The sequence below is a fragment of the Myxocyprinus asiaticus genome, chromosome 5, assembly GCF_019703515.2.
Source record: "Myxocyprinus asiaticus isolate MX2 ecotype Aquarium Trade chromosome 5, UBuf_Myxa_2, whole genome shotgun sequence".
NCBI classification, from domain to species: domain Eukaryota; kingdom Metazoa; phylum Chordata; class Actinopteri; order Cypriniformes; family Catostomidae; genus Myxocyprinus; species Myxocyprinus asiaticus.
This window is the reverse complement of record NC_059348.1, coordinates 10,711,164-10,731,128: the sequence shown is the minus strand read 5'-3', so window position 1 is coordinate 10,731,128 and position 19,965 is coordinate 10,711,164. Positions and strand designations below refer to the sequence as shown.

At 44.3% G+C, this 19,965-nt stretch overlaps 1 protein-coding gene across 2 annotated transcripts in view; it reads right to left on the bottom strand.

Annotated features, from left to right (window-relative positions):
• Positions 1–19,965, bottom strand: part of LOC127440769 (gastrula zinc finger protein XlCGF57.1-like) — a 216,730-nt gene that overhangs the window by 62,074 nt on the left and 134,691 nt on the right. The window lies entirely within an intron of this gene.

Genomic DNA, 19,965 nt, shown 5'->3' with positions numbered 1-19,965 from the left:
ATGAGGGTAGTTCCACCCCGGGATTGATGCAGGAACTGCACTTGGCGACCGACCTCGCTCTCCGAGCGACGGAGGTCACGGTGCGGTCTCTCGGGCGGATGATGGCCACACTAGTGGTCCAGGAGCGCCACCTTTGGCTCAACCTGGTCGAGATGGGCGAGGCCGACAAGACACAATTCCTTGCTGCCCCCATTTCCCAGGCGGGCCTATTCGGCGACACCATCGAGGACTTTGCCCAGCAGTTTTCGATGGTGGAGCAGTAGACGGATGCTAGCCAGCATATCCTGCCCCAGCGCGGCTCAAGATCCTGCACCCCGTCTACTCATCGCCAAGTGCATCCCCCTGCGGTGACTGCACCGGCTCCGCCGCAGCCCGCCCCTTCAGCCCGGCCCCGGCGTGGAGCCCACCGCAGGAAGCAGACGCCACCCGTCTCACGGCCGCCCAGAACCCGTGAAAGGCTTCAAAGCGCCCTTGAGATGGGTGACCAGGGACAACGAAACCCACTGCTCTGGAGCTGGTTCTCAGATCTCTCCATCGTTACCTTTTGCATTTAATTGCGCTGCATGCCCAAGTGGCTGCAGTACTCAAGAGCTCAGCAAGAGAGGTTTTCTTGTTCCCTGGGTCATGTATCCGGTGTGCACGGCCATCATTACGACCACCATCCACCACTTTATTTGGCAGGTATGGCGCTCCAGCGGAGGTCTCCCACCCCTGAGCACCCAGCTGTGGCACAAATCCACCCCCGATGTGACAGTCTCCACGGGTCACAAGGACAGGCCTCTTCCTCCCCCGTCCCAGGCTGTTCCGGGGTGGTCACAAGGATCCAGGTAAGTGCTTCGATGTCCTTAGACTCAGCACGGCCACGACGTGGTGTGGCACCTCGAGCTCCGCCCCGCCTGCCAGTACGTCCGATGACGGTGTCCCTTTGGTCCCCCTTGCGCGGAACTTGGACGCATGGCTTGCGCTTTCCAATCCGTCGTGAGGGCTGGTCCGGACCGTCCAACTCAGCTGTGCGATTCACTTTGCCGGGCGTCCGCCCAGGTTCAGCGGTCTCCACTTCACCTTGGTGGAGGACGAAAACGCTGCTACCTTGTGCGGAGATCGCTACCCTCCTACGGAAGGGCGCGATAGAACCTTTTCATCCAGCCGAGATGAAGAAGGGGTTTTTCAGCCCCTAATTCATCGAACCGAAAAGAGGCGGTGGGTTTGCGGCCAAACTTGGACCTGTGAGTTCTGAATTAGGCTTTACACAGACTCCCGTTCAAGATGCTGATGCAAAAATGCATTCTGGCGAGCGTCCGGCATCAAGATTGGTTCACGGCGGTAGACCTGAAGGATGCGTACTTCCACGTCTCGATTCTTCCTCGACACAGACCCTTCCTGCGGCTTGCGTTCAAGAGTCAGGCGTATCAGTACAAAGTCCTCCCTTTCGGCCTGTCCCTGTCTCCTCGCGTCTTTACGAAGGTCGCAGAGGCTGCCCTTGCCCAGTTAAAGGAGGTGGGCATTCGCATTCTCAACTGTCTCGATGACTGGCTAATCCTAGCTCATTCTCAAGACATGTTGTGCGCACACAGGGACCTGGTGCTCTCACACCTCAGCCAACTAGGGCTTCGGGTCAACTGGGAAAAGAGCAAGCTCCTCCCAGTTCAGAGCATCTCTTTTCTCGGTTTGGAGTTGGACTCAGTCTCCTTGACGGCGCGCCTTACGAACGAGCGCGCCCAGTCAGTGCTGGCCTGTTTGAAGACGTTCAAACAGAAAACAGCGGTTCCACTGAAACTTTTTCAGGGGCTCCTGGGGCATATGGCATCCTCGGCAGTGGCCACCCCGCTCGGGTTGATGCATATGAGACCGCTTCAGCACTGGCTCCAGACTCGAGTCCTGAGATAGGCATGGCACCACGGGACACATCGCGTGGTCATCACGCCGGTCTGTCACCGTCTTTTCAGCCCTTGGACCGACCTCTCATTTCTACGGGCATTTGTTCCTCTAGAACTGGTCTCCAGGTGTGTCGTGGTCATGACAGACGCCTCCAAAACGGGCTGGGGTGCTGTTTGCAATGGGCATGCAGCCGCCGGCCTCTGGATGGGTCCACGACTGCATTGGAACATCAACTGCCTTGAGTTGTTGGCAATTCTGCTCGCCCTGCGGAGGTTTCGGCCGTTGATCCAGGGCAAGCACGTGTTAGTTCAGACAGACAACACAACAACGGTAGCATTTGTCAACCGCCAAGGCGGTCTGCGCTCTCGTTGTATGTCACAACTCGCCCGCCGTCTCCTCCTCTGGAGTCAGCAGCACTTCAAGTCGCTGCAAGCCACTCACATCCCAGGCAACCTCAACACTACAGCGGACGCACTGTCACGACAGGTTACCCTCAGGGGAGAGTGGAGACTCCACCCTCAGGTGGTGTAGCTGATTTGGAGTCGATTCGACAGGCACAGGTGCACCTGTTCGCCTCCCAAGAATCCTCCCCATTGCCCGCTCTGGTACGCCCTGACCGAGGCCCCCCTCCGCATAAACACGCTGGCACACAGCTGGCCCCCTGGCATGTGCAAATATGCATTTCCCCCAGTGAGCCTGCTTGCACAGACCCTGTGCAAGGTCAGGGAGGATGAGGAGCAGGTCGTCCTGGTAGCACCCTAATGGCCCACCCAGACGTGGTGCTCGGACCTCATGCTCCTCGCGACAGCTCCCCCTGGCGAATTCCCCTGAGGAAGGACCTTCTTTCTCAGGGATGGGGCACCATCTGGCACCTGTGCCCAGACCTCTGGAATCTCCATGTCTGGCCCCTGGACGGGACGTGGAAGACCTAAGCGGTCTACCACCCGTGGTGGTAGACACGATCGCTCAGGCTAGGGCCCCCTCTACGAGGCGCCTGTATGCCTTTAAGTGGCATCTGTTCGCCAAGTGGTGTTCTTCCCGACGCGAAGACCCCCAGAGATGCGCAGTCGGATCAGTGCTTTCCTTCCTGCAGGAGAGGCTGGAAGGGAGGCTGTCCCCTTCCACCTTGAAGGTGTACGTTGCCGCCATAGCAGCACACCATGACGCAGTCGACGGTAAGTCCTTAGGGAAGCACGACCTGATCATCAGGTTCCTAAGAGGTGCCAGGAGGCTGAATCCCTCCAGACCGCGCCTCGTTCCCTCATGGGATCTCTCTGTAGTTCTTCAGGGTCTACAGAGAGCCCCCTTTGAGCCTTTGCAGTTAGCCGAGCTTAAGGCACTCTCCTTGAAGACTGCCCTCCTGACTGCGCTCACTTCCATCAAGAGGCCCTGGCCAGGGGTGCCTCTCTATCAGACATTTGCAGAGCAGCGGGCTGGGCAACACCCAACACCTGTGCAAGGTTCTACAACCTCCGGGTGGAACCGGTTTCATCCCAGGTAGTGGTACGCAACATAAGCGGATAAGCCCGGGATAGCTGACCGGGTGTATCGCTTGCACATAGCGCTTTCCACCTCCCTTGGAGCTGAAGACGTGCGCCATTAATTCCCAGTAGTGTTCACAAACTTTGTTCCCTGTTTGACTTCTCCGAGCCCTGTGGCAGTCGAGTTCTCGGAGAGACTCGCTGCCTGCCCAGTACACGCGCTAACTAAGAGCCCTGTTCTGGTTCCCTGTAAGGCTAACCCCATGCGATTATATATCTTCTGCTAATTCGTTTCCCTGTTGGCAAACTGCGTCTTCCTTGGGAAGAGCCCCTCTGCCCCAGTCTCCATGTTTGTAGTAACTCCTCCCCCATTGGGCAGGATCTACCTTGAAGACTCCCCACATGGTTGGAAAGACCATGTGACATATTTTTCCACTTAAATATCCCCCCCTCTCTTTGGGCGAGGTGTGGTCTCCGCGGTGTCTTCCCCTCGGGAGGGACACCCCCCGACTAGACCTGGCGGCCCAGTCAGATAATCCCCCTTCTTTTTTAGGGAGTGGAAAAAAAGAAGGGGAAAAGAGGCCACGACTGGGTTAAGCCTGTCTCTATCTTTTGGGTAGTCGACTTGTCCCCAAAAAGGGTCGTTCGACACTCATAAATATGTTGGGGGAGGTTACGTGTCGACCTGGTGTGCTGGCTATGAGGCACACAGTAGTCTGCCCACCACACACCGCCAGTTCACGTAACACAGTTCAGCCAATTGTGGCGTTTCATATAGGGACCCCTAGTGTCACTACATCGACACAACGTCGAGTGAGTGACAGATAGGGAACGTCATGGTTACTTGTGTAACCTCCGTTCCCTGATGGAGGGAACGAGATGTTGTGTCCCTCCTGCCACAATGCTGAACTACCCGCTGAAATGGCCGGACCTTATATCAGCTCCTCAGCATAAAACTTGAATGAGTGGTTGCATACCAGCTCCTTTTATAACCGTATGTCAGGGGGAGTGGCATGCAAATACCACTCGCCAATTTTCATTGGCCTTTTATCAAAGACCAGAGGTGTCTCGGGCTCCCAAGAGTGACCCCTAGTGTCACTACATCGACACAACGTCTCGTTCCCTCCATCAGGGAACGGAGGTTACACAAGTAACGATGACGTTCTCCATATTTAGCTGTTCCTTCAGTTGCTGACAGATGAGAAGTAGCTGGTCACCAGTGCAAAATAAGCAAGATACACTATCATAATTGTTAGGCTTTTTGTCAGTTTTACCCCTCTATTTGTCTGTGGTTTTGGAGTAACTGCTGTTGTGACTGCTGTTGCAAAGCTGCTTCTCGGTCTGTCAGAAATTGGCTGTATGTAGCTTCAGACTTTCTCCTGAGGGTTACCAAACAGAGGATCAAAGGGTATTTTCACTTGTCTCTCCAGAAAAGGCACAAGATCTTTGAACTTTGCTTTTTGATTCTGTCATTCCATAATATCATGAGCTGCTGAACAGAGGAATTATCAAGTTCATACATATAGATAAGCTCCTGCATGACATTACAACATCCTCTGAAATAGAGGGCATAAGCATGTATCCATGTGTGCTTGGTTATCCTTGCTTGGTTGATGCCAGTTCACTGCCTTTTTGATATAGGCATTAGATATTCTTATTTCATCACCAAAGTATTCTATAAGCAGTTGCTTTGCCATTGTGTAACCTCTCCTTGGATCTATGTGCAACTATAAACTAAATCTCTAGGCTGCCTGTCATTGTTATCTTGGGTTTTACTTTCAAATAAATGTTCAAATGTTCTCAGAAAGACATAAAATGAAGAGGATTACCATTCAAAATAGAAATTTCCCTACTTGGGAGTAAAGATGTGTTCTGCTGCCTGAGCAGGATTTTAACCAGGTCATGTTGTGGTCCAGGTGTTGCATTAGAGGCAGTATGCAAGTTTGTGACGTCCTCACCAGTCGTGAATGAGACTTTTATCACCCCTGCATCTACTGACTTTACTACTACCACTTCTGCCTTTTGAAAAAGCTGTGGTGGTTGCTCAAGAATTGTCCAGTGAAGGAGAGTTTTTTGAATAGCCCCAAAAGATGTATATTCAACAGGGGATGTGGCTTGTTCTAAACCAAAAGAAGTGAGTTGCTTTTGTCCTTCATCAAAGTATCCGTTTATATAATTTCCCTGTGCTGCTGCATCAAAACTCTTAAAGACTTTAATTTTGGCATTAGTTGCAGCAATGTCAGTATCAAGATCTAATTTCTCCTTAAATGCTCTTAACTTTCTCTTTTCCATTTCTAGTCGTTTTCTATCAAGAGCAGCAGTGTGTTCCATTAAAGCGTCTTTTTCTGCTTCAAATCTTATGCGTGCTGAGGCAGTGGATGATGCTAAAGAGGAAGAGCAGCTAGATTTGGATGATTTGGATACGTTTGATGGTGCCTGCTTAAGTCTAATCTCAAAGACACTGTCATCGGGTTAATACTACTTTCTAGTATAACAGACTCAGGTCGCAGAATTTCAATCTCACTGTAAGTTTGTGTTCCATTTTCTATCCGAGCTTTATAAGCTACATAAAAAATAAAACAACAAAAAAAATTTTTTTAGGCTCAAATCAATTTTCTGGTTTAGCTTTACTTTCATCAACAGCTAAATTTATTTAATTTGTTCAAACTCATCAAGGGAATTGTTAAACACTGTTAGCAGTTATTTGACCTCATCAACATCTCTAGTTTAGTTTTGTATTGCATTAATTTCATTAATCTTATGGGTACATACTCCTAATTTGCTTGTGTGTGCCCTGAAATGTTTTGTTAAAGAGCATATCGGCAGGAACTTGCAATGCATTTGTTTCATACATATATAAAATTGTGTACTAAGCTGGCACTTGTGTCAATGACAAAAAAGTCAGAAAATACTTCACATACTAAATGTGACAACAGGTTTGGGAAGTAACGGATTACTAGTAATGGCATTAGGTAATCAGGATACAAAAATGTGCAATCCGTTACAGTTACATAAAACCCCATCACAATCAGATTACAGTTACATTTTTAAAAAATCGTGATGACTGTCAGGATTACAAGTTTTAATTTCCGTCAAAAGAAATAGTGAATTTTCCTGAAAAAGTGATTCAGACAGCTGTTTGTTTAGAGAGAGAGATTAGGTGAGGTTGGGTGAGGTTTAGATGCAGGTCTTCTTTGAGTTCTCCCTTATGACTCACTTGAGTCAGGAGCGCCTCCTACTGTCATATGCGCAAATAACACCTGTCTCACATCAGCACTATGCTCTTGAGGCAAACAGCTGCTTCATCGCGATGGCCACGGAAGAACATGCATTACATTTCTTGGAAATTTCAACATTATTCGCTCTTTAAAAGAGAAAAGCGAAACAAATTTAAAGTTCAGTGGTATTTATGCCTTTCAGCTGTGAAGATGCTCTCATTATCCAAGGACCTTTGAATTTGAAGGTAATAAGAGCCACACAGAAATCACATTAGCTAGGTTAGCTAATATTAGTTAATATTAAAATGAGTTAGCCTAAGTGCTCAAAGAAATCCGTGGCCCTCATCATTTGGCAAGAGCAGGAATAGCTGCCAATACTGACACGATTTTTGCATCATTGCTGGTACAGCACAGAAATCTCCTGGTTTGCATGATTGCAAATGCAAACTCTTCAATATTAGCCAGGACGTCCTGTATGTTGTTCCATTCCGTATTGAAGCTGAATAAATGACCCCTCCCCCAGGTGAACGGTACTTAAACCTTCATCATTTATGGAAAAAAAAAATAAAGTTTTGAATACATCAACAATACAAAAATCAACTGAAAACATACCCCTGGAAAACCTGCTAAGACTTTCTCTCCTTTTTCACCTCTCATGATTTTGCATAATTATTAACAAATCCATATTGTACACATAAATACCAACTTATTTGAAAATGTGTTTTAAGTTCTTAGGAAAGAAAGTTTAATGAAGAATTTATCTGATTTTAATAAATTATTGTTGAGAACAGTTCAAATGTCTCGGTGAGGGAGACATTCTGGCAAATGTAACATGTTCAACACTTATAGTAACAGCTACAACAGAACTCATAATATTACTCAGACATGTTCTATTTGCATTCAAGGCATAATTTAAAGTTTTAGAGATCATATTGATTTTATCTTGACTTTATTTACATATGTGCACTTGTGGTAATCCAAAAGTAATGAAAAGTAATCTGATTGTTACTTTCAAATGGCTGTATTTGGATTATGTTACTGATTACATTTATTGTTAAGTAATCAGTAATCTGTAACAGATTACATTAAAAAAGGTAACCCTGCCAACCCTGTGTGACAAACACAAAACATAAAATGTGATCTTCAGGGAAGTACCTGGGCACTGCTGGAAGGCTGATAAGTGTGAAGTGTAGTATAAAAAAGATTTTTTAATGGCATCTGGGGCCATATTCCCAAAGATTTCTCTCTTACCACTTGTAGCCCTTTTCCACCGAAATCGCGATGGTTCACGGGCTGAGCCTGTGCTCCACTGGTTCACGGCCGGGGCAATCTGGATCGTAAACTGACCGCGCTTTTCCACTGACCTGAGAGCCGAACGGTGACGTAACGGGTTACTGTCTACGTGGTAGTTTCACGTGACTACCTCAAACATAAACACGGCACGTCCCAGTGTGTTTGTATACAGCTTTTACTTTTGTTTTTGAGGACATATTTAAACATACGGATTAATGCAATCCATCATTATTACATTGCTCAACAAGATTGTCAGAGATGACATCTACTCTAAAGATGACAGGTAAATACATTATATTGTATGAACTATGGCTTAACTTACTAAGTTCTGTAAACTGTTACAGTGGAATTATTATTAACACTGGTGTAGCAGATGGTTGTATTCCGATTTTTGCCATAGCATAAAATATTACTGATTGATAATCCCACCGTTTTAACAGATAGCCCCGATCTTCCAAACTTAGTGAGTAGCTGGTCAAAAATCCCCTTACAAAACAAAACAATGCGCAAAATAAGATGACAGTGTAAGTGTAACAGTGTAAGAAAAGCTAACAAAGTTGGCAAATATAACAACTTAAGGAGATCAACTGCAGAGGACACTAGCGATTCAGTGTTTATCACGAGCTTTACTGGCTGAATTGAATGCCCCAGATAGTTGGCTGGCTGGTCAGTGTCCGAGTCCAAAACATCATTGCTCCGTCCACTATCGCTTTTGCTCATGTCTTTCTTATGGTCCCTGTACCCCCTTAAGTGTTTTTCAGTTTGTTTATGATTTGAACAATTGCCCGATTGAAGGCGGCCTACATTATTTTGTGCTGTATCTTCATTCTCGTCGAGTATTTTTCCTTTGCGATCTCTCTTGTCTATCTCGGATATTTGTAAATATCATATCGCAAGTAGAGCACTCGTTTTGTCATTTTACCTGAATGCTTTTGATGTCTGAATTTTGTGGGGTTTTTTTTTAATAGTTGTTAAAGAGTGAAGAAGAACTCCTTGCTGCAGAGGAGTTGTTGTTTGGGAAAACTTTACCATGGTGATGAAACATTATCCCACCCTCTGTCCCCTGACGTAATTGGTTCCTGCGTAGAGACAAGCAAGTTTTGGGGCCGGTATCGAACCAGGTTTTCGGCCCCGGAACTGTCTTTTCTGCGGTGGAAATGCGCGAAACATTTTGAGAATTCGCACCAGCCCAGGAACCGCACCCGAACCATGTTGGTGGAAAAGGGCTATTGGAGCTCTCCAATGAGTTCCTAGCTAAGAGTTTTTGCTTAAAACCTGCTCACACAACTTCTATGAGCTATAGTTTATTGACAGATAATAATGTCACCTAATTTTGAAATATTCTTTCAAGCTCCGTCGGAGGCACTTCTAGATAGACAGTCAAAAGAACAGTTCCTCGAAGCTGGTGAGTTTTATAAGCTTGGTTTGTCTATGTCCGATAAGCATCTTGAGGAAGGCATCAAGGCTGTAATTAAATTCACTTTGCTAGATTTGGGAGTATCAGTTTATGCAGGTGAGTCATTGTCTCCTGCTTAAGTTGCTTGGATATTTGAACAACAATTTTTTTTAATGTTGTTGCAGTTGGAAAAGCAAAAATGTAAGCATCAGATGGAGGTTGCGTGACAAGAAATGGAGAAGTTCAAATTGGATATTGAAGGCAGATTGTGTTTTAATGCTCCAAAGCATTTTAAAGGGAAAAGCTCAAAAAGAGCATTCGTCGCTGTGTTTTGAAAATATGAAATGGTGAAAGCAGCTGTTTTATTTTATGAACATATGAAAAAGCATATGAACTGGTGCCCGAGGCATATCGGCAAAGGTTTAGAGATTTGAGGAAAAAGAGTGACAAGATGCACACAGAATTTGCTCGGGATCTGCGGCTGCACTTTGACCATTGGTGTATGGCATCTAGTGTGTCCACTTTTGATGATTTGGCCAATTTAATTTTGTTGGAGCAGTTTAAGAGTATGCTTCCTCCACATCTTACCACTTACCTAAATGGACGTAACATTGCTTTGGAGTCCTACCATTGCTACGGTAACTGATGACTATGTGCTCACTCATACATTTTAAATGGGTGATGTTCGTGTGGGTCGGGTAAAGAGAAATGTTACTTGCTTCTAGCAATACATCTAGCAATTCTTCCAATAATGCTGGCTCAACCACGATCAGCAAAAATGAAACCCTCAAAGGTAAATTTGATCTGAATCGAATTTGTAACTACTGTTTAGGAAAAGGCCATTGGAAATTGAAATGCCCTACAGTATATTAAAGGCCAAAAATAATTTAAAAAGGATCAGGGTACAAATTTTATAGCACCTCTTCACTAATTTCCTCTGTCAGCTCCACAGTAAGCATAACCGTCCAAGAGAGCACCAGTTTTAACCCGAACGATCTTGTTTTGGACATACGTTAAGTGGTCTGTTGGCCATTTTACATGATAACTGAACCTCAAATGATCCTCCTGAAAATGTAAACCAGTGGTTCCCAAACCTGTTCTTGAAGGTCGGTCCCCCAACACTGCACATTTTGTATATCTCCTTTTCTGACACACTCAATTCAGGTCTTGGTGTCTCCACTAACGAGCTGATAAGTTGAATCAGGTATGTTTGATTAGAGAAATATCCAAACTGTGTAGTGTTGGGGGGTCTCCAGGAACAGGGTTGGAAACCACTGATGTAAATGATTATGTCAGTGGTTTTAAGCATCGACTTCATGAGGGTAGAAGACTGGCCAAAGAAAATCTGTGTCAGTCTCAAAAGAAAATGAAACTGTGGTATGACCGCCATGCTGACTGCAGGGTTTTCAGTGTTAGAGATCAAGCTCTCACTCTCCAGTCTGTGGTAGGTTCTCCTTTCCAGGCCAAATTTGCAGGACCTTATGAGTGCGAGCTGAGTCTACTGACAACCACAATGTTGCTACTCCTGACTGGAAGTAAGCAGACATTATCACATTAACTTATTGAAACCATTGTAGGACCTCAGGCTAAACCTGCCCGATGTGTCTCAACCAAAATTTTAGACCAGATAGGCACCTGTGTACTCGCCAGTATATGCAGGGAATTTAGAAATGCTAGGACTTCTGTCTACGTTATTTCACACCAATATATGTAATACAACAGACTCGTTTTATCTGCTAATAATTTATATGTAAGGAATTTAGCTGAAGAAGGAAATTATGATTAATTCTGGAAATATTGAAAGAATTCATGTTTATGTCTGATCAACCTGCAGCCCCCGCTGAGTTGATGTGATATATTGGTAAATTCTTTAGAGTACTACTATTCTCATGGCCACTGAAAATAATATCACAAATATGTTCAAATACTGTTTATAAGCGTAGCTTTTAGGATCTTATCAGAGTTCAAGAGACCAGTTATAAATCAAATTAGATCACAGTTAACTTCTCTGAGAACAAACAACACAGGTTAATGAATGAGTTTTGACAGAAAATTTATGGAAATGAGCTGTAACAGAGGAAAATGAAAATGTATCAAGTCTATAGACCTTGCCTTGACCAAACCCTGAGAACTTCATTTAATACACTGATTTGAGATCGGGTTATTCAAATTATATTAAAGCACCAGATTTCAGCAAAAGTCTAAAGGTTACTTGCATGTTTCATTGTGTTGAAGTCTTTGGCTTGGTTCAGGGAAGTCTTGGTTTGTGCTGGGTCCATGTTTGGAGTTCCATTAAAGAGCGTGGAGTCGTGCACGCCGGATTGGTGATGGAATGACTAGGCGGAGCCTCGATGTGGCTGCAGAAGAAAGCTTGTACTTCAACATCTTAGAGACTCTGCAGACTTCAAAACGAGGACTCCTGCGAGGGGCCTCATGGCCTCCGGGGCTCTCCCTTGAGAACTTTTGGAACTCTAACGTGATGGTAACACGAGAACTCGTCTTGATGGAACAGGAGAACTGTCTTTAGTGGTCAGGCATGGTCCTTTTAACCCAATCCATTTGGTTCAACCCCCAAATGAATTCATCCCACTCAGAAGTGTCTTTTGCTATGGAATGTGGTCACCTCTTTCCCTCCTCAAGGTGATTCAAAATTCTTTGTGTGAAGACTCCCATTTGAAAAAGGGCAATGTTTAATCATGCATTTTAATATTGTATTTTTTCAATAGATATCAGAAAATAACTAGTATAATAAATAGTCATTAACATATGAGACAAGCAAAATGAAACTCAACGATAGTAAAAATGATGCACTTTCATAAATATTCAACTTGCTTGTTACAAAACATGAAAATACCTGATTAAAATCATAGTGGTTAATTCATTCGTTTTACAATGGGGTAATGCATAACTATGAGTCATAACAATTTTCAGGGTTATCATCAGGTTAAACCTTGTGTGAGAGTTCTGGGCACCTGCATAGATTCTGTGCAGGATAAAATTATGATAAAGTGAGTTTTGCGATTTTGTCAAAGTTCATAATATATGCATTATAAGACACAAGAAAAGTTCATTTTGATCATTTGGAGAGATGAGAAAAGCATTAGTTTCTCTGTCCTGCTAGAGAGAGTTCAAAGGGATCATTTAAAAGAAAGTCTGTTCACACTCTCTTGTCTTAGATAAGAGTTTTTAGCATGTGATGGTTCACAGGACACATGTCTCATGATCTCACATTAGTATAATTTTAAGCATAGGAAGTTGGTCCTGTTGGGAAAAAAAAAAAATTCTGACCGGTTATGGTTTCCATGGCAATCATGGAGGATGGTCAGGCGACTGTCATGCCTCGTCCATTTGGTTGGGTTAATTTTAATTTACAACAGAGAACGAGGAGGGGTTTAGTGTGGCTTCCGCAGATCTACCTTTGTTTTCAAGGCAGTTAACGTTAGCCATATGCAACAAACTCAGTCTTGCTGACACCAGTTGTCAGGAAGTTCTTTGTAGCTCAGCGGAATGCCAGTGTAGATCCTGGATTTAAGTTGTTCTGTGTGAAATTGTCCAATTTCTCTGCCTGTAATGTCATACACTGTATTATGAGTGTTCTAAAGAATCAGTTAAGCCTGTAAGTATAGCAGTTTGCTCTGGAGTTGCTAATTCTCTGGATCCCTTGGTGGGAGCTGTGGACGATGAGATGAATGTTCCAGATGATGCTGTTTTATGAACATGTTTGTGAAACTGAGACATTGCATAATTTTCTGTTGTTGTTAAAACATGTTCTGAAGACAAGCGTATGGAGTTAATTGATGTGATTGAAGAATTTTGTTGCCTATTTTCTGATACTCCTTCTCAGATGCATCTTCTCCAGCATAATATAGATGTTCAGGAAGCGGTGCTTGTTTGTCAAATTTGATATTGCGTCCTGTTAGAGAAATAAAAACAGCTTTCCTCAGAGGTACACTATCTTTTTGACAATGACCTCGCTGAGCCGTCATCCTCCAGTTGGATGTTTCCATGTTTGTTGGTGAATAAACCGGATGGTACTTTCCATTTTTGATCAGACTACCACAAAGTTAATGCTTTGACCAAACCCGATTCATTTCCGTTGTCTTGAAAATAGGATTGTGTTTATCAAGTTGGTGCCGCCTTGTATGAGAGTGCATTTGACTTGCTAAAACGTTACTGGCAAGTTCCGCTAACCAGCTGCACTCAGGAAGTGTATGCTTTTATAACTCCAGACAGGTTATTTTCTCACAAGGTCATGAGTTTCAGTTTACGATACGCCCCTGCAACGTTCCAACGGCTGATGAATCAAGTTGTCGCTGGGCACTGTATACTTGGTCGATGTAATGGTGTTTAGTGACAAGTGGGAACAGCACCTTAAACGAATTAGTGTGCTTTTTGTTTATCCGAGGAATGTAAATTAAGTGAAGTGTGAGTTCAGCAAAGCAACTAATGTACCTGGGAAAAATAGTAGGCCAGGAGCAACTGCAGCCAATTCGTGCAAAAGTTCAAGCCATTGATTTGTATCCACCTCCTTCTACTAAAAAGGATTTAATGTGGTTCTTAGACATGGCTGGATTCTAATGGCAATTTTGCAAAGATTTCTTGTCTGTTGTTGCACCTTTGACTGACCTGCTAAAGTCTTCAGCCAAATTTGAATGGTCAGCCACTTGTCAGTACTTCTGATACAGTTAAAACTCTGCTCACTTCTGACAAAATTTTGATTGCTCCACAGCTGGATAATGTGTTAAAATCCATGTGGATGCCAGCAATGTGGGCACAGGGGCAGTGCTTTTGCTGGATGATTCCCGTGGAGTGGATTAACCAGTTTGTCTTTTCTTTGTATGCACGTCATATTAACAGAATTCTTCCTTTTTGAGGAGGCTCTTGCATTGGTTTGGGCTTTGCAATTGAGGCAGCGGAGGCGTGGTCGAGCATCCGTTCGGAGAGAAAGCGGTAAGGGTGCATACATCTGAGCCAGATTATGATTAACACCTGTTTCTAATTGCAGTGAGCTAGGGGAGAGCGGTATATAAGGGACCACGCCAGCGGCAAGGAGAGAGAGCTACCCATCTGAAACAGACTACCTTATGTCAAGCTAATGAGTGTGATGCTGAAAAGCGATTTTTAGTTTGTTTATTAAAAGTCTTACATTTTGAGTTAAAGTATCCAGTTTCCTGTGTCCTCCTTTCCCCCGCTACTTGAAGTCCTTACACTGGTGCCAAAACCCAGGAAGTTGGAGGAAGTATGCCTTATGGAGTCCTCGCCTTTGGCAGAAATCCTCAAGTCCCTTACTGGCCTACACCACACCCACCAACAGGCCCTGCTTGAGCTTCAACAAGACCAAGATCGCAGGCTCCACAAGATCCTTCGAGCTCAAGCAGAGGACCGGCATGCGATCCGGAGCCTCCTCAGCCAGGAGAGAGCCCCGGCTGTGACCCCAGACACAGCAGTCCCCGTGCCCCCGCCCACGCTCCTGATGATGTGGGCGGAAGATGATCCGGAAGCCTTCCTGGACCTCTTCGAGCATTCCACCGAGATCTGGGGTTGGCCGCGTGCCCAATGGGTTCCTGAAGTACTCCGATTCCTAAGAGCGATGGGTCTGTTCGGTTCTGTGTGGATTATAGAAAAGTTAACGCGGTGTCTAAATTTGACACCTACCCAATGCCTCGTGTTGATGAGTTGCTCGATTGGTTGGGCACCGCTCGATTTTATTCAACATTGGATTTGACAAAGGGTTATTGGCAGATCCCCTTGACACCAGTATCCCATAAGAAAACGGCCTTCTACACACCGTTTGGATTACACCAGTTTGTGACGCTTCCATTCGGTTTGTTTGGGGCCCCGGCTACATTTCAGCGCCTCATGGACCGAATCTTCAGACCACATTCGGCTTACGCCGCTGCCTATTTAGATGACATCATCATTTACAGTAATGACTGGCAGCGGCACATGCAGCATCTGAGGGCAGTTCTGAGGTCGCTGTGACGGGCGGGACTCACAGCAAACCCCAAGAAGTGCGCAACTTGGGCCACGGGCAGATGCGTCCCCAAACTGACAAGACTGCGGTGATTGCGACCTGCCCGAGACCCAAGACCAAAAAAGGGGGTGAGACAGTTCCTGGGGCTGGCTGGCTATTATAGGAGATTTGTGCCTAATTATTCGGACGTCACCAGCCCTCTGATGGATCTCACTAAAAAGGGAGCTCCAGACCCGGTCCAGTGGACGGAGCAGTGTCAACAGGCGTTTACGCAGGTGAAAGCCGCACTTTGTGGTGGGCCGCTTTTACATTCACCCAATTTCGCTCTCCCTTTTGTGTTGCAGACGGACGCTTCAGACAGAGGGCTTGGACGGTGCTCTCGCAGGTGCTAGAGGGGGAGGAGCACCCGGTGCTGTAAAGCCAAAAGCTCTTGCTGAGGGAGACGGAGTACAGCACCGTTGAAAAGGAGTGTCTCGCCATCAAGTGGCAGTCCTCAGTCTCCGGTACTACCTGTTGGGGCAGGCCTTCACCCTCTGCTCAGATCACGCCCCACTCCAATGGCTCCACCGCATGAAAGATACCAATGCGTGGATCACCCGTTAGTTTCTGGCACTTCAGCCATTTAAGTTCAAGGTGGTCCACAGACCGGGAGCACAGATGGCTGTTGCCGACTTCCTGTCCAGAAATGAGGGGGGTGGAGTGGTAGACAGGTCGGATGTCTCTTCGGCCTGAGTCAGGAGGTGGGGATATGTGGCAGCTGGGGCATGGTTGAGCATCCATCCGGAGAGAAAGTGGTAAGTGCATACACCTGAGCTAGATTATGATTAACACCTGTTTCTAATTGCAGTGAGCTTGGGGAGAGCAGTATATAAGGGACCACACCAGCAGCAAGGAGAGAGAGCGAGCTACCTGTCTGAAACAGACTGCCTTATGTCAAGCTAATGAGTGTGATGCTGAAAAGCAATTTTGAGACTGTTTATTAAAAGTCTTACCTTTTGAGTTAAAGTATCCAGTTCCCTGTGCCCTCCTTTCCCCCGCTATGTGAAGTCCTTACAGCAACATTTCAATGTTTATGTTGGAGGAGGGGTGGTGCCATTGGTGTGACCACAACCCCTGACATTTTTACATTCTTTGCAAAACCCCCATCAGCGGTTGATGAGTTGGTGACATTCTACAACCCTATCACCTTGATATTCATCACATTAAAAGGCACTGACAATGTTCTAGCTGACGCCTTGTCTCGGGCACTTGTGGTTTAGGACTGTACATCTATTTATTCCAATGTTACATTTGTGAGTTTGACAAGTGGAAAAGATATTTATTTTTTCAGATGACCTTGAAAATTGTTAAACCCTTTAGACTTAGGCAACCCCATTGGGGTTTTTAAAGCTAGGATGTGCAATCTTTTCCAGAATTTTTTTTGTTGTTATACTGGTTGAAAGTCTCTTCACATCCTGATAGCAATCAATAATTTAAGTGGTATAAATGTAAAAAAAATATATCTTCTGTAGGACTAAAATTATCGACCAATCATTGCATTCGGCCTATTTTTCAGATTTACGCATTTCAATTTAGTTACAAAATTCCACTTTTGCCCTGTACGTTTAGCCCCAGGTGTCTTGAAGGAGCAAAACTACTTTTGGGTTGTAAGGTTTTTCTCCTGTATGAATATAAAAAGTGGAGATAGGAAACAGGATGGATTTGTCAAATCACCAACATTCACCAACTAGATTTTTTTTATATATAAAATTCATTGTACATGCCATGTAGAAAGTTCACTTTGATGTTGTGGCATGAAAAAAAAAAAAAAGCTTTTCTCATGTGCAGCTCTCAATAACCGACAACTCTATATGATGAACCCTTTTTAAATGCTCTCAAATGACAAAATTATTCAGTTTCTTGGATAAAGATTTAAATTTTTTTTAATTTTTTTTTTATTCCTGTTAATTTAATAAAGTTCAATCAGCAAAATATACAAACAATACGCAATAGTGTACCTCACCTTGTAAGAAATTAAATAATGATGCAGTCAACAATTAACTACCACATGACCAAGCCAGAATTATTTTTTTTTTTTTACAAATAAATTCCACAAGAGCAAAGTCCCTTTAAACTGGTGGCACAGTAGCCAACTCCAAACAACTTGATTTTGACTGAGGGTATCACACTTATCGACTCTTTTGCTCTTCAGTCGGAGGTATGACGCACTTGCCGAATTCAAAACAGTGGAGGGATGACAGACATTCCGACTCCCTTGAATCTTTCTCTCTGATTCCCTGTCAGGTGGAGCATGCCAAAATAACAACAGGTGTACCGTGTGAATAAACAGTCATAATAGAGTGATTTAGGATATGATTCATGGAATTACTTTACCTTTTGAAAGTGAGTGTGTATTCATTCCATCAGGGCTTGAAAATGTGTCCATACGCAGCTTTCAGTGAAGGACTGAAAGGACTTAAAAAAAACATTCTTCCTTTTATTCTTCCTTTAATTTTAAAATTGGTATTTGTTATGTGCGGCTGTGAGTGCAAACGCAGATGAAAACGTTCAGATCAGCATGACATCTTGTCAATTCCTCAGTAAAAGTAGAAGCTCATTGATCACTTAACGAGACCACAAGAGCCTGACCCAGCAACTTAATTATTTTTTCAAACAAGTTTGATGTGATTTTCCGGTGAACAAAGCCATTAACTCTGCAGGGAGTCCAGTCAGTCAAAGGATCAACAACCTCCTGCTGGCAGACGCTAATGCGAGCTCCGTCTCCCTCCGGCTGACCTGCGATTATGTAAATTAAGCTTTTGACTAAACATCTGAGCATGTGAACTGACTTTTTATTTTTTTACATTTATTTAAATATATTTAGTAAATAAGATAATTTGCATTAGTACCCCAAGAATGCATATGTGGGTGCTACATGTGTTTAGGTGATAAATGCATTTAACACTGGCATTACTATAGTAATACATTCAATGTTTTCTGTTTCCATTTGTTACATAATTAAATATATGTTAAATACCATGTTCATGTTTGTGAATTGTATGCAATTATAGGAAGTTCAGCCGATGCTTTTATCTAAAGTGCATGACATTATACCTTTTACAGGAACAGTCCTCATGGAGCAACCTGAGGTTATATGCCTAGTGCATGGCAAGGGCACAATGGTAATAGCTCCTGGATCACTTCTTATTGTGCTTGAATCTGCAACTTTTCTTTATTCAGTATGCCTCACCAAGTGTGCGCAGAGGTTTGGGAGCTCTGGGGCCTCGAGCCCCTGCCTCTTTGTTGAGGTGCTAACGAGTTTGGTGCCACGCACACCCACCAGGTCTAACAGAGAAAGTACCAATATACAGGTGCATCTCAATAAATTAGAATGTCGTGGAAAAGTTCGTTTATTTCAGTAATTCAACTCAAATTGTGAAACTGGTGTATTAAATAAATTCAATGCACACAGACTGAAGTAGTTTAAGTCTTTGGTTCTTTTAATTGTGATGATTTTGGCTCACATTTAACAAAAACCCACCAATTCACTATCTCAACAAATTAGAATATGGTGACATGCCAATCAGCTAATCAACTCAAAACACCTGCAAAGGTTTCCTGAGCCTTCAAAATGGTCTCTCAGTTTGGTTCACTAGGCTACACAATCATGGGGAAGACTGCTGATCTGACAGTTGTCCAGAAGACAATCATTGACACCCTTCACAAGGAGGGTAAGCCACAAACATTCATTGCCAAAGAAGCTGGCTGTTCACAGAGTGCTGTATCCAAGCATGTTAACAGAAAGTTGAGTGGAAGGAAAAAGTGTGGAAGAAAAAGATGCACAACCAACCGAGAGAACCGCAGCCTTATGAGGATTGTCAAGCAAAATCGATTCAAGAATTTGGGTGAACTTCACAAGGAATGGACTGAGGCTGGGGTCAAGGCCACCACACACAGACGTGTCAAGGAATTTGCCTACAGTTGTCGTATTCCTCTTGTTAAGCCACTCCTGAACCACAGACAATGTCAGAGACGTCTTACCTGGGCTAAGGAGAAGAAGAACTGGACTGTTGCCCAGTGGTCCAAAGTCCTCTTTTCAGATGAGAGCAAGTTTTGTATTTCATTTGGAAACCAAGGTCCTAGAGTCTGGAGGAAGGATGGAGAAGCTCATAGCCCAAGTTGCTTGAAGTCCAGTGTTAAGTTTCCAGTCTGTGATGATTTGGGGTGCAATGTCATCTGCTGGTGTTGGTCCATTGTGTTTTTTGAAAACCAAAGTCACTGCACCCGTTTACCAAGAAATTTTGGAGCACTTCATGCTTCCTTCTGCTGACCAGCTTTTTAAAGATGCTGATTTCATTTTCCAGCAGGATTTGGCACCTGCCCACACTGCCAAAAGCACCAAAAGTTGGTTAAATGCATGGTGTTGGTGTGCTTGACTGGCCAGCAAACTCACCAGACCTGAACCCCATAGAGAAAATGCAGATGAGCTGAAGGCCACTGTCAAAGAAACCTGGGCTTCCATACCACCTCAGCAGTGCCACAAACTGATCACCTCCATGCCACGCCGAATTGAGGCAGTAATTAAAGCAAAAGGAGCCCCTACCAAGTATTGAGTACATATACAGTAAATGAACATACTTTCCAGAAGGCCAACAATTCACTAAAAATGTTTTTTTTATTGGTCTTATGATGTATTCTAATTTGTTGAGATAGTGAATTGGTGGGTTTTTGTTAAATGTGAGCCAA